Here is a 17,251-nt window from a genome sequence, read left to right as displayed (position 1 = left end):
ATTACTAAAAATCTGTAATTGAATGCTAGTCCCAGTAATGGTGCCATGAAACTATCACTGATTATCAAAAAAAACCATCTGGTTCACGAATGCCCTTTACCGAAGGAAATTGCTGTTCTTATCTGGTCTGGCCTACATGTGACTCCATACCCACAGCAATGTGGTTGACCCTTAACTGCCCTCTGAAATGGCCCAGCAAGCCACTCAGTTCAAGGGCAGTTCGTGAAGGGCAACAAAGGCTGCCCTGCCAGTGATGCCCACATCCTATGATGCAAGCCACTGAGTTATATCAAACTGTAACTCTATTGTTAGAGGCTGCAACAGTTCAAGAAGGGGGCTGGCCAGCACCTAAGGGCAACTAGCGGTAAGCAATAAATGCCAGCCGTTTCAGCAATCTCGCCAATGAATTAACAAAAAACAAACAAGTGGAGAAGACGGAGATAGAACGAAACAGGAACACAAAACTTAGGTGGCCTGAACTTAACCAATAGGTAAACATCTTTGATGCCCGTGATGGAAGGGGACACAGGGAAAATCAAGAGCAGCCAGCATAAGCATTCATACAGAAAAGAATGATTATTCACAAAACAGGCAGTAGTGGGTAACACTGTAAATGTGCATAGGCAGCTAAATTTGGAGCTGGTGGGAAAACTGATAAAACATCTATCTGGTGATACCGTCTAAGTCACAAAGGAATGGATACATTTGAATAGAAAGGAGTTCTTGCAAAGATAATTTGAGGAATTATTCTTTAAAATAAATTACAAGATCTCAAACAAAGGCAGCAATCTTAGCAGTACTCGCAAAATCACAAGCGAGGCAGAAACAGATTGAATACATCCATTCATGGCTAGAAATTTGATGTAGAAAGGAGGGTTTCAGTTTCCGAAGATATTAGGACAAGTTGTATGGGAAAGGCAAGCTTCAGGTGAGATGGGCCTCACAAATTGAACAGGTACCAATATCCTTGGCGAGGGGGTAAACAGGTGTGAATTGAACTAAGTAAGGCAGTACGGGGGTGAACAGAATACACATAAATGTAAAAAAAGCATAAAGATCAATTAAGAAAAGGAATCTTCTCATGGGAGGCTTAAATTGTTCTGTACAAAAATGAACTGCACTAAACAGATTACTGGAATTAGAAACATGTGCCCTAGGATGGTGAGGCTGCAGCTGAGGATAATTCTTTTTTTTGCAAGGGCAGACCTAATGCAAGGTAAAGAAGTTACATTATTGGTAAGGAATCACAGAAACGGTGGATATAGAAGGGGTGAGACCAAAACAACATTAAAAGAATTGAATAACGTTAAAGGCAAGACATTAATTAGTATATGCTACAAACAACCCCCAAATGCAAGCTGTTTAAATGAACAATGCTGCAGCAGCTACAGAACAAGGTAATGCACTAACCATAGTTATTTCAACATCTTAGAAGGTAAATGGACAGACCAGAAGGCAGGGATGAAAATACAAACATATTTCACTGAGTTGGCATGGCACTATTTCCTTGCACATGTGGCACAATCAATAGAGGAAAGGCTGTGCTGGATTTAGTGTTGCACAATCAAATACAGGTGATTAGTTAGCTAGAAGTTGGCGAGCATATCAAATGATCACATATTCTTAAAGACCTGATAATGCTGTCAATGCAGCAATTTCATAAGAGCATATGTTGTAGCTGCAGATAGAGTTTAGGAAAATTAAATGAAAAAATAATTTAGAGAAAATAACATTTATTATAATTAAAGACCTGTATAGATAACAGCCAGTCGAAGAGACTTAGCAGTTGGCAGGAAAAAAGACAAAGGCGCAAGGGAAGAGCCAACTGTGTAACAGCCCCGACAATCAAATTTTTCTGCAGCACCTGTGGAAGAGCCTGTCACTCTAGAATTGGCCTTTATAGCCACTCCAGGCGCTGCTCCACACACACCTCCAGGCGCTTACCCATTGTCTCTCGAGATAAGGAGGCCAAAGATAGATAACGGCTACTTGAATTTATTGGTTCATCATTTCACAGAAACCTGCAGTCCCACCACAACAGCCAACTGACTCTTGAATGATTCTCAAGATTTTGTTTCTGCTCTGATATCCATAGGCCATCACTTTTGTTAAATTGCTCCCTGAAGTGCTTCCCGTTATCAGCCTTGAACTTTTAAAAATATAGCTTACACTTATGTTCCCTGCATATATTTCCAGAGAGGAAGCCTTCATCTCCTCCATTTAGGTTGGATTTGTTAAAATCTCAGCTCTCAGAAGAAAGGACAGTAGCTAAAGCAATCCACCAGTGCCCATCCTCCCTCATGAGGAAAGTATATCTCATCATAAAAGGAGGATTGAATGTCTGCAAGCATTGCACCTTTGTTTAAAAGGGGAAAAAGGGATATACCAAATAATAACAGGCCAGTCAGTCTAACTCGGTAGTGGGCAAATTACTGGAATCAATTCTGAGACAGGATAAATTGTCACTTAGGAAGGCATGGATAAATCAAGGATAGTCAGCATGGATTTGTTAAGGGATGGTCGAGTCTGGCTAACTTGATTTAATTTTTTGAAGAAGTAACAAAAAGGATTGATGAGGGTAGTGTAACTCATGTGGTCAACATGGATTTTCACAAGGCTTCTGACAAGGTTCCACATGGCAGACTAGTTCTTAAAAAAAGCCCATGGATCCAGGGGAATGCAGCAAGCTGGACATAAAATTAGTTCAATGACAGGACTGGAAGGCTGTTTCCAGTGGGGTTCCACAGGGCTAGTACTAGGCCATCCCCTTTTTGTGGGATATAATAAAAATTTAGACTTAAATGTAGGGGAAATGATCAAGAAGTTTGCAGACAACACAAAAATTGGCTGTGTGGTCGATAGCGAGGAAGATAGCTGTAGACCGCAGGAAGATATCAATGGACTGGTCAGGTGGGCAGAAAAGTGGCAAATGGAATTTAACAGAGAAGTGTGAGGTGACGCATTTGGGGAGGTAAAAGACAAAGGAATACAAAACAAATGGGAGGATACTGAGAGGTGTAGAGGAAGCGAGGGACCTTGGAGTGTATGTCCACAGATCCCTGAAGGTAGCAGGACAGGTGGGTAAGGTGGTTAAGAAGGCATATGGAGTCCTTTCCTTTATTAGCCAAGGCACAGAATATAATAATAGGGAGGTTATGCTGGAACTATATAAAACATTAGTTAAGCCACAACTTGAGTACTGCGTGTGGTTCTTGGGTCAACTCATTACAGAAAGGATGTAATTGTGCTCGAGAGGGTACAGAGGAGATTTGTGAGGATGTTGCTAGGATTGGAAAATGGCAGTTATGAGGAAAGATTGGATAAGTCTGGGGTTGTTCTCCTTGGAACAGAGGAGACTGGGGAGAGATTTGTTTAGTTTAGTTTACAGATACAGCACTGAAACAGGCCCTTCGGCCCAACAAGTCTGTGCCGACCATCAACCACCCATTTATACTAATCCTACACTAATCCCTTTTGGGATTTTCTTCTCCCTGCTGCTTTCACATGCGTTCAAATCCTCTGAAGAAGGAATTTTCCTCCACACAAGATCAGGGGGCAGGTTGTTCAACCTTGCCCGTCTAAGAGCGAAGTCCAAAGTACGGAAAGTCCTCATCAGAGAACTCCTCTTTGCTGACGATGCTGCTTTAACATCTCACACTGAAGAATGCCTGCAGAGTCTCATCGACAGGTTTGCGTCTGCCTGCAATGAATTTGGCCTAACCATCAGCCTCAAGAAAACGAACATCATGGGGCAGGATGTCAGAAATGCTCCATCCATCAATATTGGCGACCACGCTCTGGAAGGGGTTCAAGAGTTCACCTACCTAGGCTCAACTATCACCAGTAACCTGTCTCTAGATGCAGAAATCAACAAGCGCATGGGTAAGGCTTCCACTGCTATGTTCAGACTGGCCAAGAGAGTGTGGGAAAATGGCGCACTGACACGGAACACAAAAGTCCGAGTGTATCAGGCCTGTGTCCTCAGTACCTTGCTCTACGGCAGCGAGGCCTGGACAACGTATGCCAGCCAAGAGCGACGTCTCAATTCATTCCATCTTCGCTGCCTTCGGAGAATACTTGGCATCAGGTGGCAGGACTATATCTCCAACACAGAAGTCCTTGAAGCGGCCAACATCCCCAGCTTATACACACTACTGAGTCAGCGGCGCTTGAGATGGCTTGGCCATGTGAGCCGCATGGAAGATGGCAGGATCCCCAAAGACACATTGTACAGCGAGCTCGCCACTGGTATCAGACCCACCGGCCGTCCATGTCTCCGTTATAAAGACGTCTGCAAACGCGACATGAAATCGTGTGACATTGATCACAAGTCGTGGGAGTCAGTTGCCAGCATTCGCCAGAGCTGGCGGGCAGCCATAAAGACAGGGCTAAATTGTGGCGAGTCGAAGAGACTTAGTAGTTGGCAGGAAAAAAGACAGAGGCGCAAGGGGAGAGCCAACTGTGCAACAGCCCCAACAAACAAATTTCTCTGCAGCACCTGTGGAAGAGCCTGTTACTCCAGAATTGGCCTTTATAGCCACTCCAGGCGCTGCTTCACAAACCACTGACCACCTCCAGGCGCGTATCCATTGTCTCTCGAGATAAGGAGGCCCAAAAGAAAGAAAAAAGAAACACTAATCCCATATTCCTACCACATCCCCACCTGTCCCTATATTTCCCTACCACCTACCTATACTAGGGGCAATTTATAATGGCCAATTAACCTACCAACCTGCAAGTCTTTTGGCTTGTGGGAGGAAACCGGAGCACCCGGAGAAAACCCACACAGACACAGGGAGAACTTGCAAACTCAACACAGGCAGTAAGTACCCAGAATTGAACACGGGTCGCTGGAGCTGTGAGGCTGCGGTGCTAACCACTGCGCCGCCCATTTGATTTACATCTACAAAATTGAGAGGGGCCTGGTTAGAATGGATGGGAAGGGCCTATTTACCTTAGCACAGGTGTCAGTGACTAGGCGGCAGAGATTTAAGGTGATTAGTAGAAGGATTAGAGGAGAGATATGGGAAAAAAGTTTCACCCAGAAGGTGGTGAGGGTCTGGAACCCACTGCCTGAAAGAGTGGTAGAAAACCTCATCTCATTTAAAAGGTGCCTGGATGTGCACCTGAAGTGCCGTAACCTGCAGGGCTACGGACCAAATGCTGGAAAGGCGGATTAGGCGAGGTGGCTTTTCTTTTTGGCCGGCGCAGACACGATGGGCCAAGTGGCCTATGATTCTATAAAATAACAAGACCATGACCACAATGGTTTAATGAGGACGACAGAAGGAAGTTAAAAATCAAACAAAAATACTTCAAGATATGAACATAAAATCAAAAAAGTGAAGTCTGTAGAAAAGGCACATGAGAACAGCAAAAATAAATCAGAAAAAGAGGGGATTGAGCCATGAAACAGAACACTCAGAGCAAAAAGGCTAATGCAAAAAGTTTGCAACTGTGTTTATAGTAGAAGGCAGTTCCTGGAATACGAGAGTCCATTAACGAAAACCTGGGTAAAACTATTGCATTCAGAATATGGCAGATATACAGAATGGAATTCACATGGGAGGAGATTAAATTAACTCCAGTCGTATGGGACAAAGGGATAAGTAACACAGAGACAAGATAGTAAATAATGCGTATTGGAGAAACTGAGAATCAAGTATTCACATGGCTAAAATAAAAGCAAAATACTGCGGATGCTGGAAATCTGAAATAAAAACAAGAAATGCTGGAATCACTCAGCAGGTCTGGCAGCATCTGTGGAAAGAGAAGCAGAGTTAACGTTTCAGGTCAGTGACCCTTCTTCGGAACTGACAAATATAAGAAAAGTCACAGATTATAAGCAAGTGAGGTGGGGATGGGGCAAGAGATAACAAAGGAGAAGGTGTAGATCCAATCTACACCTTCTCCTTTGTTATCTCTTGCCCCACCCCCACCTCACTTGCTTATAATCTGTGACTTTTCTTATATTTGTCAGTTCCGAAGAAGGGTCACTGACCCGAAACGTTAACTCTGCTTCTCTTTCCACAGATGCTGCCAGACCTGCTGAGTGATTCCAGCATTTCTTGTTTTTATTCACATGGCTCCTTGGCCAAGTGAGGTACATTTTAGTTCAAGGAGGAAATTACTTATGCTTTGGTTGATATTTTTCAGAGGTCCATAACCAATTGAGGCCCAAAGAATTGTAAATGTAGGTTCAATATTCAAAAAAGGAGGAAATCAAGAGCCTAGTAATTAGCCTAACATACAAAGAGGGAAACATTCTAGATAGGCTGCTAAAAGTCAACATTTATATCACACCATTGCTAAATAGGTTTTGGCTTAAAAGGCTACTGCTATTCTTTGAGTAGCTAATTAGATTGAATGGTGATGGCTAAGCGAACAGTTTATGCTTAAATGTACTCCTATTATTTGAGCAACTAATTAAATTAATTAAAGGGTGATTCAACAGATGTAGCTTACATGATTTCTCATGAGGAGTTCAAAGTTCCACATTTGAGAAGAACAACTTGTATTAATATAGTGCTGTTAATACAGTAAAATGTGTCAAGATGCTTCACAGGGCTGTTAAACAAAATTTGACACCGGAGCTATTGAGCAGATTTTCTAAAACCTGGTCAAGCAGATAGGTTTTAAAGATAGAAACAGAAAATCTACACCAGAGAAGGAGGCCATACTTCCCATCATGTCTGTGCCAGCCAACAAAGAGCTAACCACTATCCAGCTCTTGGTCTGCAGCCCTAGAGGTTATGGCACTTCAACTGCTTATCCAAGTATTTTGTTAAATGCAATGAGGGTTTCTATCTCTACCACCCATTCAGACAGTGAGTTCCAGGCGCCCAACACCCCCGGGTGGAAAGATTTCTCCTCAATTCTCCCTCAATCCTCTACCAATTACTTGAAATCTATGCCCCCAGCTACTGATCTCTCTGATAAGGAAAACTGGTAGACCAGTTAAAACTCTCCACCCTCCTCTGTTCTAAAGAAAACAACACCAGCCAATCCACTCTTTTCTCATAGCTAAAGTTCTCCATTCCTGGCAAGATCCTTGTAAATCTCCTTTGCACCCTCCCTATTGTGATCACATCCTTCCTGTATGCAATGAACAGAATTATAAACAATACTCTAGCTGTGGCCTAACTAGTGTTTTATAGAGTTCGAAGATAACCTGCCTGCTCTTGTACTCTATGCCTTGACCAATAAAGGAAAGAATCCCACATGCCTTCTTAATCGCTTCATTTATATGTCCTGCTACCTTCAGGGTGTTTTTATTCGTTCACGGGATGTGAGCATCACTGGCAAGGCCAAAATTTATAGCCCATCCCTAATTGCGCTCAAGAAGGTGGTGGCCTTCTTGAACCGCTGTAGTCCATGTGGTGTAGCCTCAGCCACAGTACTCTAAGAGAGGGAGTTCCAGGAACTTGACTCAGTGACAGTGAAGGAAGAGTGACATAGTTCCAAATCAGGATAGTGTGCGACTTGGAGGGCAACTTTCAGGTGACGGCATTCCCGTGCAACAGGTGCACTTGTTCTTCTAGGTGATAGAGGTCACGGGATTAAAAACAAGAAATGCTGGAAATACTCAGCAGATCTGGCTGCATCTGTGGCGAGAAGCAGAGTTAACATTTCAGGTCACGGGTTTGGAAGGTGCTGTCGAAGGAGCCTTGTTGAGTTGAAGTGCATCTTGAAGATCAGGGTTGTCCAACATACCGCCTGCGGGCCAGGATCAGGCCCGCAAATATACTGCAGAGATGAGAAATTTCACATTGCCTTCTTCTTCTAGACAGGCTTTTTAAAAAAAAGTCGGTGTCAGCTTCACAGGTGCTAATTCGGGAACAGTGATTTCCCAACTTCGGACAGATTCGGGGTTTTCCGGAAGGTTCCAACATTTTTTTTTTTTAAAAGCCTGCCAGAAAAGCCTGAATCTGTCCGAAGTTGGGAAATCGTTGTCAGCTGTGAAAATGACTTGTGACTTTTTAAAAAATAAAACTGACCAACCACAAAGCTGCTGTCCTGAGTGCTCCCACTCCCTACAACTGTTGGCGAGGGGGGGGGGAAAAGAGTGGGGAAAGAGAATGGTGGGGAACAGAGAGTGGGGGGAAAACAAGAGAGAGAGAGAGAAAAAAAAGCGCGAGAAAGTTAGAGAGCAAACGAGAGTTGGGGGGACAGGGAGGGGTGGGGAGGAGAGGGACGGGGAGGGAGAGTGGGGGGAGAGAAGAGAGAGGGTGCCAGGGAGAAGGGGGGGGGGGTGAGAGGGACGGGGAGAGGTGGGGGAGAGGGAGAGGTGGGGGAGAGGTGAGGGAGAGGAGGGGGAGGGGGAGAGGTGAGGGAGAGGTGGGGGAGGGGGAGAGGTGAGGGAGAGGAGGGGGAGGGGGAGAGGTGAGGGAGAGGTGGGGGAGGGGGAGAGGTGAGGGAGAGGTGGGGGAGGGGGAGAGGGAGGGGGAGAGGGAGGGGGAGAGGGAGGGGGAGAGGGAGGGGGAGAGGGAGGGGGAGAGGGAGGGGGAGAGGGAGGGGGAGAGGGAGGGGGAGAGGGAGGGGGAGAGGGAGGGGGAGAGGGTGGGGGAGAGGGTGGGGGAGAGGGTGGGGGAGAGGGTGGGGGAGAGGGTGGGGGAGAGGGTGGGGGAGAGGGTGGGGGAGAGGGTGGGGGAGAGGGTGGGGGAGAGGGTGGGGGAGAGGGTGGGGGAGAGGGTGGGGGAGAGGGTGGGGGAGAGGGTGGGGGAGAGGGTGGGGGAGAGGGTGGGGGAGAGGGTGGGGGAGAGGGTGGGGGAGAGGGTGGGGGAGAGGGTGGGGGAGAGGGTGAGGGAGAGGTGGGGGAGAGGTGGGGGAGAGGTGGGGGAGAGGTGGGGGAGAGGTGGGGGAGAGGTGGGGGAGAGGTGGGGGAGAGGGAGAGGGGGGGAGAGGGAGAGGTGGGGAGAGGGAGAGGTGGGGGAGAGGGAGAGGGAGAGGTGGGGGAGAGGGAGAGGGAGAGGTGGGGGAGAGGGAGAGGGAGAGGGAGAGGTGGGGGAGAGGGAGAGGGAGAGGTGGGGGAGAGGGAGAGGGAGAGGTGGGGGAGAGGGAGAGGGAGAGGTGGGGGAGAGGGAGAGGTGGGGGAGAGGGAGAGGGAGAGGTGGGGGAGAGGGAGAGGGAGAGGTGGGGGAGAGGGAGAGGGAGAGGTGGGGGAGAGGGAGAGGGAGAGGTGGGGGAGAGGGAGAGGGAGAGGTGGGGGAGAGGGAGAGGGAGAGGTGGGGGAGAGGGAGAGGGAGAGGTGGGGGAGAGGGAGAGGTGGGGGAGAGGGAGAGGGAGAGGTGGGGGAGAGGGAGAGGGAGAGGTGGGGGAGGGAGAGGGAGAGGTGGGGGAGGGAGAGGGAGAGGTGGGGGAGAGGGAGAGGGAGAGGTGGGGGAGAGGGAGGGGGAGAGGGAGGGGGAGAGGTGGGGGAGAGGGAGAGGGAGAGGTGGAGGGAGAGGGAGAGGGAGAGGGAGAGGTGGAGGGAGAGGGAGAGGTGGGGGAGAGGGAGAGGGAGAGGTGGGGGAGAGGGAGAGGGAGAGGTGGGGGAGAGGGAGAGGGAGAGGTGGGGGAGAGGGAGAGGTGGGGGAGAGGGAGAGGGAGAGGTGGGGGAGAGGGAGAGGGAGAGGGAGAGGTGGGGGAGAGGGAGAGGGAGAGGGAGAGGTGGGGGAGAGGGAGAGGGAGAGGTGGGGGAGAGGGAGAGGTGGGGGAGAGGGAGAGGGAGAGGTGGGGGAGAGGGAGAGGGAGAGGTGGGGGAGAGGGAGAGGTGGGGGAGAGGGAGAGGTGGGGGAGAGGGAGAGGTGGGGGAGAGGGAGAGGGAGAGGGAGAGGGAGAGGGAGAGGGAGAGGGAGAGGTGGGGGAGAGGGAGAGGGAGAGGTGGGGGAGAGGGAGAGGGAGAGGTGGGGGAGAGGGAGAGGGAGAGGTGGGGGAGAGGGAGAGGGAGAGGGAGAGGTGGGGGAGAGGGAGAGGGAGAGGTGGGGGAGAGGGAGAGGGAGAGGTGGGGGAGAGGGAGAGGGAGAGGTGGGGGAGAGGGAGAGGGAGAGGTGGGGGAGAGGGAGAGGGAGAGGTGGGGGAGAGGGAGAGGGAGAGGGAGAGGTGGGGGAGAGGGAGAGGGAGAGGTGGGGGAGAGGGAGAGGGAGAGGTGGGGGAGAGGGAGAGGGAGAGGTGGGGGAGAGGGAGAGGGAGAGGTGGGGGGAGGGAGAGGTGGGGGAGAGGGAGAGGGAGAGGTGGGGGAGAGGGAGAGGGAGAGGTGGGGGAGAGGGAGAGGTGGGGGAGAGGGAGAGGGAGAGGTGAGAGGGAGAGGGAGAGGGAGAGGGAGAGGGAGAGGGAGAGGGAGAGGGAGAGGTGGGGGAGAGGTGGGGGAGAGGTGGGGGAGAGGTGGGGGAGAGGTGGGGGAGAGGTGGGGGAGAGGTGGGGGAGAGGTGGGGGAGAGGGAGAGGGAGAGGTGGGGGAGAGGGAGAGGGAGCGGTGGGGGAGAGGGAGAGGGAGCGGTGGGGTGAGAGGGAGAGGGAGAGGTGGGGGAGAGGGAGAGGGAGAGGTGGGGGAGAGGGAGAGGGAGAGGTGGGGGAGAGGGAGAGGGAGAGGTGGGGGAGAGGGAGAGGGAGAGGTGGGGGAGAGGGAGAGGGAGAGGTGGGGGAGAGGGAGAGGTGGGGGAGAGGGAGAGGGAGAGGTGGGGGAGAGGGAGAGGGAGAGGTGGGGGAGAGGGAGAGGGAGAGGTGGGGGAGAGGGAGAGGTGGGGGAGAGGGAGAGGGAGAGGTGGGGGAGAGGGAGAGGGAGAGGGAGAGGTGGGGGAGAGGGAGAGGGAGAGGTGGGGGAGAGGGAGAGGGAGAGGTGGGGGAGAGGGAGAGGGAGAGGTGGGGGAGAGGGAGAGGGAGAGGTGGGGGAGAGGGAGAGGGAGAGGTGGGGGAGAGGGAGAGGGAGAGGTGGGGGAGAGGGAGAGGGAGAGGTGGGGGAGAGGAGAGGTGGGGGAGAGGGAGAGGTGGGGGAGAGGGAGAGGGAGAGGGAGAGGGAGAGGGAGAGGGAGAGGGAGAGGGAGAGGTGGGGGAGAGGTGGGGGAGAGGGAGAGGTGGGGGAGAGGTGGGGGAGAGGGAGAGGGAGAGGTGGGGGAGAGGGAGAGGGAGAGGTGGGGGAGAGGGAGAGGGAGAGGGAGAGGTGGGGGAGAGGGAGAGGGAGAGGTGGGGGAGAGGGAGAGGGAGAGGTGGGGGTGAGGGTGAGGGAGAGGTGGGGGAGAGGGAGAGGGAGAGGTGGGGGAGAGGGAGAGGGAGAGGGAGAGGGAGGGTGGGGGAGAGGGAGAGGGAGAGGTGGGGGAGAGGGAGAGGGAGAGGTGGGGGAGAGGGAGAGGGAGAGGTGGGGGAGAGGGAGAGGGAGAGGTGGGGGAGAGGGAGAGGGAGAGGTGGGGGAGAGGGAGAGGGAGAGGTGGGGGAGAGGGAGAGGTGGGGGAGAGGGAGAGGGAGAGGTGAGGGAGAGGGACAGAGAGTGATCAAGATCACTCCTGACAGATGGACATCTATCCAGAATACTTCGCATCTCTACAAGTGCGTGGGAAAATACTGATTAGTCGTGATAGTAAAAAATGCCAGGTATCTCACTAGATTAGTGTCCAACACATTGACAAGAAATTAAGTCAACAAATTAATCTTCTCATTTTGAGCTTCTTCACAAAAGGGTACATTTGTTGTTATTTTGATTAATAATTAGGTAAATGTTTAATGCCTTTATCTTTCTGAAATTGCCTCACCGGTCCTCTATCTAAGACAAAAATTGTAATGTGGCCCCCACGCGAAAAGGCTGGATGACCCTGTTGTAGATGGTACACACTGCTGCCACTCTGCGCAGGTGGTGGAGGGACTGAATGCTTAAAGTGATGGAGGGGATGCCAATCAAGCAGGCTGCTTTTTCCTGGATTATGTTGAGCTTCGAGTGTTGTTGGAGTTGCAGTCACCCAGGCAAGTGGAGAGTACGACATCACACTCCTGACTTGTGCCTTGTAGATGGTGGACAGGCTTTGGGGAGTCAGGAGTCGAGATATCTGGCACAGAATTCCCACCCCCTGACCTGCTCCTGTAGCCACAGTATTTATATGGCTGGTTCAGTTCAGTTTCTGGTCAATAGTAACCTCTAGGATGTTGAGGGATTAAGCAATGGTAATGCTTATTGTTTGTGGAACCACCTCCTCTGGTTAGCTGTTTAATTGTCCACTACCATTCACGACTGGATGTGGCAGGACTGCAGAGCTTTGATCTGGTCCACTGATTGAGGGATCGCTCAGCTGTGTCTATGACCTGCTGCTTCCACTGTTCAGCGTGCACGTAGTCCTGTGTTGTAACTTCACCAGGCTGGCATCTCATTTTTAAGGATGCTTGATGCCGTCCCTGGCATACTCTCCTACACTCTTCATTGACTCAGAGTTGGTCCCCTGGCTGGACAGTAATGGCAGAGTGAGGGATATGCCATGCCATGAGGTTACAGATGGTGGTTGAATACAATTCTACTGCTGTTGATGGCCCACAGCTTCCCATGGATGCCCAGTTTTGAGCTGCTAGATCTGTTCTGCGTCTATCTCAGTTAGCACATTGATGGTGCCACACAACATGGAGGGTGTCCTCAGTGTGATGATGGTGCCCCACCTGCTGCAGGCCCAGTCTAGCAGCTATGTCCTTCAGAACTCAGCCAGCTCGGTCAATAGTGGTGCAAGCGAACCACTCGGTGAATGACATTGAAGTTCCCCCATCCAGAGTACATTCTGTGCCCTTGCTACCCTCAGTGTTTCTTCCAAGTGGTGTTCAACATGGAGGAGCACTGATTCATCAGTTGAGGGAGCACAGTACACGATGAGTGGCAATTGGCAGGAGGTTTCCTTGCCTATGTTTGACCTGATGCCATGAGACTTCATGGGGTCCGGAGTCAATGCTGAGGACTCCCAGGGCCACTCCCTCCTTACTGTAAATCACTGTGCCACTTTTGGTGGGTCCAGGGATTGTGATGGAGAAGTCTGGGACATTGGCTGTAAAGGTATGATTCTGGGAGTATGATTATGTTAGGCTGTTGCTTGAGCAGTCTGTGGGACAGCTCTCCCAATTTTGGCACAAGCAGCCAGATGTTAGTGAGGAGGATTTTCTAGAGTCGATTGGGCAGGGTATGCCTTTTCCATTCATGGAATTCGCTACCGCAGAAAGCAGCTGAAGCCAAAACATTGTATGTTTTCAAGAAGGAGTTAGATATAGCTCTTGGGTGTAAAGGGATCAAAGGATATGGGCCGAAAGCGGGAACAGGCTACTGAGTTGGATGATCAGCCATGATCATAATGAATAGCGGAGCAGGCTCGAAGGACCTACTCCTGCTCCTATTTTATTTTTTTCATTTATTTATTTAGAGATACAGCACTGAAATAGACCCTTCGGCCCACCGAGTCTGTGCCGACCAAGAACCACCCATTTATACTAACCCTAGAGTAATCCCATATTCCCTACCACCTACCTACACTAGGGGCAATTTACAATGGCCAATTTACCTATCACTTGCAAGTCTTTGGCGGTGGGAGGAAACCGGAGCACCTGGCGAAATCCCACGCGGTCACAGGGAGAACTTGCAAACTCCACACAGGCAGTACCCAGAATTGAACCCTGGAGCTGTGAGGCTGCGGTGCTAACCACTGCACCACTGAGCCGTTTCTAGGTCAATGTCAGGTAGTGCATCCAATTGTATTCGTATTCAACTTTTCTGTTGCCGTTTGATACAACTGAGTGGTTTGCTAGGCATTTCAGAAAGCAGTTAAGAATCAACCACGTTGGTGGGGGTCTGGAGTCACATATAGGCCAGACCTGGTAAGGACAGATGTTTTCCTTCCTGAAGGACATTAATGAACCAGTTCTTTTTTACATCAATCCAGCAGTTTCATGATCACTCAGACTAGCTTTTTAGTTCAGATTTATTGATTAATTAAATTTCAATTCCCCCAGCTACCAAGGTAGGATTTGAACCCATGTCACTGAAGCATTAGTCTAGGCCTCTGGATTACTACTCCAGTAACATTACAACTATGTTACCGTTCCCCTGTGGACATGCACTCCAAAGTCCCTCTGTTCCTGTACACTTCTCTTTATCCAACATTTATTGTGTATTCCCCTGTCTTGTTTGCCCTCCCCAAATGCATTACTTCACACTTCATATTGTTTTGAAGTATTTTTTAAAAGGTGTGAAACTTCTAAATGTTGATGTTGAGAGAGGTTTGGGTGTACTCGTACAAGGAACAAAGGAAGTTAACATACAGGTGCATTGCAAGCAATTAGGAAGGCAAATGGTATGTTGGCCTTTATTACAAGGGGATTGGAGTACAAGAATAAGTAAGTCTTGCTACAATTGTAGAGGGTTTTGGTGAGACCACACCTGGACTACTGTGTGCCATTTTAGTCTCCATATTTAAAGGAAGGATATACTTACGTTGGAGGCGGTACAGCAAAGGTTCACTAGATGAGATGAGAGGGTTATCCTATGATGAGAGGCTGACTAAATTGGGCCCATTCTCTATGGTGTTTAGAAGAATGGGAGGTGATCTCATTGAAACATCCAAGATTCTGAAGGGGCTTAACAAGGCAGACACTGAGATGTTGTTTTCCCCTGGCTGGGTAATCTAGAAAATCGGGGCACAGTCTCAGAATAAGGGGGTAATCATTTAGGACTGATGAAAAATTCTTCAGAGAGTTGCGAATATAATTGTCTACCTCAGGGGGTTATGGATGCTCCATCGTTAGTATATTTAAGACTGAAATGGGCAGATTTTTGATCTAGAATTAGAATTAGAATATTACAGCGCAGTACAGGCCCTTCGGCCCTCGATGTTGCGCCGATCATCTGACCTACACTATTCCATTTACATCCATATGTCTATCCAATGACCACTTAAATGCCCTTAAAGTTGGCGAGTCTACTACTGTTGCAGGCAGGGCGTTCCACGCCCCGACTACTCTCAGGGAATCAAGGGATTATGGGGAACAAGCAGGAAAGTGGAATTGAGGCAGAAAAGCAGTCATGATTGAACTAAATGTCAGAGCTGGCTCGAGGAGCCGTATGATCTTCCCCGCTCAAATTCCTTATGTTCTTACTGAATCCCATTCGCCACTTTTCTACCAGCCTGACCAGTCCATTGATATCTTCCTCCAGTATATTTTTTATCATCTACAAACTTCTTAATCACACTCCCTACATTTAAGTCTGAATTATTGATATATATCACGAAAAGCAAAGGACCCAGTCCTGAGCCCTGTGGAACCCCACTGGAAATAACATTCCAGTCACAAAACATCTGCCAGCCATTCCTGCCACTGAGCCAATTTTGGGTCCAATTTGCCACTTTCCATTGGACCTCATGAGCTTTTACCTTTCTGACCAGTCTGCCATAAGGGACCTTGTCAAAAGCCTTGCTAAAATCCATGTAGACGACATCAAATGCGCTACCCTCATCGATCCTCCTCATTACTGCCACAAAAATATTAAGAAGCCTCTTAAAGGAGAAAAGAGATATATGGAGAGAGAGGGAGGCAGAGAGATTTAGGGAGGGACTTCCATAGCTTAGGGCCTTGGCAGCTGACGGCAAGACAATGGTAGTGCCATTAAATTCAGGGATGCTTAAGAGGGGAGAATTGGAAGACTGCAAATATCTCAGAGGGTTGTAGGGCTCAAAGAGATTACAGAGCTAGGGAGAGGTGAGGCCACAGAGGGATTTGAAAACAAGGATGAGAACCAGAAAACTGAGGGGTTGCTTAACCAGGAGCCAACGTAGGTCAGTGAGCAAAGGGGTGATGGGCAATGTTCCCTTTAGAATGTAATTGTTGTGCGTGGCCCCTTTTTTTTTTAGTGCATAGTCCCTTTAAACTTTTTGCACGGCTGCTCACACACGTTATTTATCATACAGCAGGACCTGTGCGGTAATCTGCAGGCTGCTATGCAGCTGCACAGCTTAACAGGAGCAATGACGATGGGTGAACAAGGCTTGGTGTGAGTTAGGAACAGACAGTAGACTTTGGATGACCTCAAGTTTACAGAGTGAAAAGCTGACCAGAAGTGCACTGTGCACTGGAATAGTCAAGTCTGGAAGTAACAAAGGCATGGATGAGGGTTTCAACAGATGAACTGAGGCAGGGACGGAGTTGGGAGATGTTCCAACTGTGGAAATAAGCTGTGTTACTGATTCAAATATAACACCAAGGTTTTGAACAGTCTGGTTCAGCCTCAGGCAGTTGCCATGAAGAGGAATGGAATAGGTGGCTAGGGATCAGAGTTTATGGCCAGGACCAAAGACAATGGCTTCAATCTTCCAATATTTAGTTGGAAGAAATTTCTGAGCATGTATTACTAGATGTCTAGATGTCAGACAAGCAGTCTGACAATTTAGAGACAGTGGGGTCAAGAAAGGTGGTGGTGAGCTGGGTTTCATCAATGTACATGTGGAAGCTGATGCTTTTGGATGGTATCAGCAAGGGGCAGCATGTAATTCAAATAGAAGGGACCCAAGGATAGATCCTTGGGGGACACCAGAGGTAATGGTGCAGGAGTGGGAAGAGAAGTCAGTGCAGGTGACTCTCTGGCTAAGGCTGGATCGATAAGAATGGAACCAGGAGAGTGCAGTCCTACCCAGCTGGATGAGTTTGGAGAGGGGTTAGAGGAGGATGGTGTGGTAAACCATGTCAAAGGCTGCAGTTGACTCTTAACTGCCCTCTGAAATGGCCTAACAAGTCACTTAGTTGTCAAGGGCAACTAAGGATGGACAACAAATGCTGGCCTTGCCAGTGATGCCCACGTCCCATGAAAGAAAGATTAAAAAAAAGGAAAATGTTCTGCCCATGAAAAAGTAACCAGTTGTCTTAGTACTACTCAAGGTTTGCTCAGTGTTTCTTTAGACCCCCAAATAATGGAGAGATAGAGAAGCAAATTTGTATGAAAAGTGAAGGGCAGGGAGGGTGAATAGTTCCTAAAACATGTGGAGAATTTTCTTGATCATTATGCTTTTAGCCCAACAAGGAAGGAAGCAGTTCTGGATCTCGTTCTGGGAGAATAAAGTAGGGCAAGTAGAGTGCTTCACTGGGAGAATCTCTAGTGATCATATATAATTAGGTTTGAAGTCATTATGGAAGCGACAAAGAAAAATTAAAAGTGAAAATATCCAACTGAAAAAGAGAGACAAATTCAGTGATTTGAGAAGGACTGCAGTGGTCCAGGTGCACTGGAAACAAAGATTAGCCAGGAAAACAGTAACCAGTAACTGAGAAAC

General features: G+C 49.2%; 1 protein-coding gene across 1 annotated transcript in view; it reads right to left on the bottom strand.

The window, feature by feature from the left end:
• LOC137370298 (arf-GAP with SH3 domain, ANK repeat and PH domain-containing protein 1-like) overlaps nucleotides 1-17,251 on the bottom strand; it is a 443,522-nt gene that overhangs the window by 266,716 nt on the left and 159,555 nt on the right. The gene's annotated exons all lie outside the window — the stretch shown is intronic.

The sequence above is a fragment of the Heterodontus francisci genome, chromosome 5 (assembly GCF_036365525.1).
Source record: "Heterodontus francisci isolate sHetFra1 chromosome 5, sHetFra1.hap1, whole genome shotgun sequence".
Lineage (NCBI taxonomy): Eukaryota > Metazoa > Chordata > Chondrichthyes > Heterodontiformes > Heterodontidae > Heterodontus > Heterodontus francisci.
The sequence above is the reverse complement of the archived record's forward strand: the minus strand, read 5'-3'. Positions and strand labels throughout refer to the sequence as shown.